The sequence below is a fragment of the Zea mays genome, chromosome 1 (assembly GCF_902167145.1).
Source record: "Zea mays cultivar B73 chromosome 1, Zm-B73-REFERENCE-NAM-5.0, whole genome shotgun sequence".
NCBI lineage: Eukaryota > Viridiplantae > Streptophyta > Magnoliopsida > Poales > Poaceae > Zea > Zea mays.
The window spans coordinates 283,730,144-283,735,228 of NC_050096.1; the positions used below are offsets into that span (position 1 = coordinate 283,730,144).

Below are 5,085 nucleotides of genomic sequence, written 5' to 3' on the forward strand. Positions count from 1 at the left end.
CGCTGGCGGCCGCGACGTCCATGAGCGCGGCGACCATCTCGGCCTCCTCGGCGGTTCCGCTCCCGCCGAGCCCAGCCCCAGCAGGCAGACGCGCGACGGACCTGGCGGCGAGGCGGGCGAGCTCCCTGTGGAGCGCCACCATCGCTCGTTCCTGGTGGAGCGCCACCGTCGGTCGCCTGCCTCGAGGCGACACCGCTGCTGGCCCCCAGGATCACCGCCGCTCGCACGCCCGAGGGAACCGCCGCCGCCGCTAAAACCTAATCCCTGGCGGCGTGGGGGTGTTTTTATAGTGTCGGCGTGGGACTGAATAATTGTGAACGCGTGGGCCGGATCGTGGGCCTGATGCACGTAATATGCGCAGACTATATTTGCATAAACTGATACACACATCAGCATAACTCGTATTATAATTTAGCGTAAGCACAGTTAGGTACAATAAACCAAAAAGAGTCCGGTGCGGTCTGCGCACCTGGTCAGGGCTTCCTGTAGTTAAATAGAGCCCAGGGCTCTAAATACTATATCTATATATATATATATATATATATATAGTTTGTGTATTTGGAGCCCTAAGCTTTCAATAACTATAGAAAGCCCTGGTCCAATAGTATGTTATGGTTCAACCATACTGTCTCAATTGTTTCCAATCCAACGTAACACAGGCCCAGCGACGGATCCCAGACCCAACCAAACCGGCCTTCGGCGGCCCATCACAGCAGCCTATCACGGCCAAAACCGCCAAACCCTAGTTGTGCATGGATAGCCCCTCACGCCAGCCGCCAATGCCCCAATCCCGTAATCGCAGCCTCGCCCCGCTCGCATCTTCCTCTCCCTCTCAGCACTGGTGCTCAATCTACAGGTTGTCCCGCTCCCTACACACCCGCCCTCCGGTGTGAACCTCCATGACGTCCACAACCACTCTCCGGTATGAATCCCGCGTGCGCTTACACGAAGATTGGTAATAGTGGCGACCCAGTCGCAGCCGTGGACCTTCTCCTCCTCATCGCTTGCTCGTTGTCGTCTTTTGCCTACGTCTGCACCCGACGCTGCTACCCTTCGCTCACCTGTTCATCATCCTTTCAGATCTGCTGTCGTGACCTCATCCAGCCGTGCTGTGGCAGTGGATCGAAGTTCGCTCCAGCTCTGATTGGTAAGGAACTAAGGATGCCCCTCTCATATTTGCGTAGATGCGTTGTTTGTCTCATTCTACATAATCACTCTCCCATAATGTTGATTTCTATACGTATTAATGTTGGTTAGAGTAGGCATGTGCAACGAAAGTTACAAGAATGGTAGAATTCTTCCATGAGTTCTGTATGGTAGTGCTCCTAGATGGTATGCTGTAAATTAGATATTACCTTGCGTCCTCCACATCTTCACACATATATATGGTGTTTACAGGGGGAAAATGACTAGGGTATCAAGTGGAAAAACATAATGGTCCAGGTTCTACTGCGGCACCTCTTTCAGGCTAAGCATCTAAACAACAATATGTAAATTATCCTTTTCCAATAAAATACATGCTTAAATCGTGGCTGCTAGGCGAATGGTCCTACTTTGGTCATCAAATGCAGGTTAGCTTAACTTTTTCTAATGCATTATTATTTGTGGTTTCCATCAAATGTACGTTAGCTTATCTTTTAGCAAATTTGTAGCTGATGTCAATTAACTTTTTAGTGGAATTTTATCTGCTCATTCTTATATTCAGGAATTCCACTACTATATGTGCCACTTGAAGTTGTTATGTCAAAATAATATGGTGAAAACGAGCGTCTATTGGGATCTATTTTTTATCTTGCAAATGATCTTCCTGAAGGAGGTAATATATTCTTAGATGAGGTATATATCGTAATACTTATAGCATAAACACTCAAGCCACTACAAGTAAGCTCCTGCTCTTTGCTTGTTTCCAGATTGATATGTCAAGATACGCTTGTTTCATTTGAGCTCAATGTTATCTGAAAATATATAGACTGCCTTCGTCCCCTTCATCACTGCTAATGACCGTGACTTGGAGACCCGACAGCGGCCCTCGACGTTGTCGCCGCCGAGCCCATGCTGGTTCCACCAGTGGTCCACCACCCGGATGTGGTCCGCCAAGACGAGCAGTAACGGTGGCAGCGAGGCGAGGTGGTAGATCCAGCACCGCTTCTGCACGACCATCCATTCCTCCACCCAGAGCATGTACCCAGGCTTGCCTCTCCTCGGGGAACATGCCGAGGTCGTCCGACTGGAGCAGAAGGCGACATCGCTCAACAAGCTGGTCGAGGAGCAGTGCGAGAGCATAAACGATCTCAAGTCCAAGGCTAGTGCTGATCTCCTTCCCTGATTTATGAACTGCATTGAGTCGCGTGCGAGTTTATTTTATTTATGATTTTTTCGTGGTGGTAACTAGTGTTGGTAAACAAAAGTTTACCCCCACCTTTCTGCTGCTTTTTTCTACCTCAGGGAGGTTTTTGATGCTCGTAAATATTTTAACTTCGTATGTTATTTATTTAATTTTTTTATCTTAACTGTTGGGAGAAAAGATGAGGAAAAGCGAGAGATGGGCGTGAATGTTGGTGCTCCTTGCTCTGTGCTATTAACTCTTCAGGTTTCCGTAGGCAAAAAATATACCTGGACAAATATGCATAAGGGTGTCATTTTTAATTCTGTTACTGTTATATGCATTCCATATTTCTCGTATATATAATTAATGATCGTGCCTCTGTTTTCCCTGTGCCTCATGGCTTCGATTTGTTCATTCGACAGAGCCATCCGATTCTGGGCCCAGAACACTTTGCCAAACAAAAAGTTATCGCTCTTCATCCTTGATAGGCTACAGAAGTGAGTTGTCGTGTTCGTTGCTTGTACGGCTCCCATTCTCAGCTCTAGGACCTCTCATCTTTGTGTGTCCTGCACTCCTTGTTTCTTGTAGGAAGGATACATATGCTGTATTTTCGTAGCCTGTTGATCCTGAAGAGGTTTGTTTCAATGCACGATCACATTAATTGGTACATGTATTCTTATCATTATAAAAAAGGGACTGTATAAACAACCTTCAACTAGGAGAAATTCGCTGAATTTTGAATATCCAATCCATGTTGTTATCCAGTCCACAGTAAAGTACACATGTGAACCTAGAGTTGTTTTATTTTTAAGAACCTACAATAATTGTTTAGTCTTGGGACGCTATTATTTTCTTGCTAAAGTCTGTAGAAGAGTCTGTCATGTTTTATATGATATCTAGGATTCATCTTTCTTCCAACTAATCGCTAATACACCAGTTTCAGCAACTGAACTTTAGCAGGATGTGTTTACATAGATGACATTTGTATGCCTCACTCTGCATTGCTTTGCTTGGCCTGACATCAAGATACACTGTTTAATCACCTTATCAGTCTTCTTATTTTTTATAACAATATGTTCTGGGATCTCATGTATGTACATTTCCTATGTGCAGAGGGAAGCTGAACCTTGTTCTTCTGCCATCATCTAGCATGCGGCTTACCTTTGTTTGTGATGATGGTTATCCAGAGCAACTAGCTCTCTTGAGCAACGACTTTGAATTTTCGGAAGTTATGATTGAAGAAATATCAGCTGATAATTCTGGACGCTCTTTCCTAATCAGAATTTCAGAATCTAAAGTGTTTTACTACTGGTGTGCTGAGAAGTCGAAGGAAGATTGAATGGAACTTCTTGCAAAGGTTTGTATGCATAAATATACAAACTTTATCTATGTGGTAGTAAAAACAAATGGTATTCTTGTTTATGCACTTTCGGATGGCCTTCAAACATGTTTTTAATAGGAATTTGTATGACTTATTTGTCAATGAACTGAAATATTTGTTATGATTGTAGGTCACTTTAAATGTACCACACACTTTTAGATCATTATTCTTATAATTATGATATTATGTTCAATTCCATATTGTACCAGTGACTTACTTTTTTGGTGATTGGCTCAATTTAATGGTTGGTGCACTCATGCAATTTTGAACTAAAACAACAGCTTGTTTGCACTATCCATGCATATTGATATTGCTATTGTAGCAACTGTTATAAATAACTGTGGCACCATTTATGCATACACTCCACTATATATACGTTTTGATTTGTTATGATCAGAAATTCCATTATTAACGACTGAATTTTGGTGTGCTGATGCTGTTGGGTCCATGCTTCGTCGCCGAAGGTCTTCAAGGGAGAAGCGGCTTAAAATGTGTGAGCAGGTATTTTCGGACTCGTACCAGAAAGGGAAAAGCTACAAAGGTTGACACAGCGCCGAAGCTGTGAAGCAGGAAAGCTTCGGCATGTTCGCAGAAAAGGGAACCGACTTAAAGATGAAAAGGCCATTTAGACCTCGATAGAGTGCTATAGAATTATCACCAAATGTAAAGGGCATGTATGTAATTTTGTATGGGTTGTACCCCGTGCCTATAAATAGGTGAACAGTACCCCCGTACTGTTCACGTTGACTTGGCATTTGCTTTTGCGTCACACTTGTATTTTCATCTCCTTCCAAACCGAAGGTACATTTATAATTTGATATTGTCTCTATTTCTCTATAATGATATAATAAAGTTAAATGAATGATGTTATATGATTATTCGTGCTATCTTTTATGTTTCATATGCTTCGTCTTTCATTAATGTATACTGTGATGATGAAGGTTCGTCCTTCATGACCTTCGTCCGGAGATCGTTATATCCTAAGGGAAATAATGCCTCAATGGACGAAGGACTTTATCGTTTAACATTTTCTGTGTTGCCTTGTTCTTAACTCATAGCATTTGAGAACAAGTCCCCAACATTGGCGCCCACCTCCGGTGAACTCACTTCCACTTTTTGAGCTGATGGCTTCGTTCAACGACCAAGCTGGAGCTGCTTCGGACCCGAAGCTGGTGCTCCCGATCACAGGTGGCTCGTCCTCAGAGCCAGCTAACAAGAAACAGAAGAAGGAAGCACAGAGAAGGGTACAGCATGTTGGGGTGCAAGGACCCTTCATTAAGTCAAAATGGTCTCACATTCCTATTACATTCTCCCAAGAGGACCTTCAGCTCAAAGACTACCCACACAACGATGCCATGGTTATCTCGTGTGTTATCAA

The 5,085-nt window shown here is 43.8% G+C and overlaps 1 pseudogene across 1 annotated transcript; it reads left to right on the forward strand.

Moving 5' to 3' along the window:
* Nucleotides 1-786: 786 nt before the first annotated feature.
* Nucleotides 787-4,540, forward strand: LOC100278271 (LOC103631857-like pseudogene; annotated as a pseudogene). Its single transcript, NR_145456.1, has 7 exons — nt 787-1,147; nt 1,399-1,571; nt 1,706-1,816; nt 1,911-2,302; nt 2,749-2,823; nt 3,440-3,683; nt 4,172-4,540. The product of NR_145456.1 is annotated as a protein-like pseudogene (transcript).
* Nucleotides 4,541-5,085: the final 545 nt, after the last annotated feature.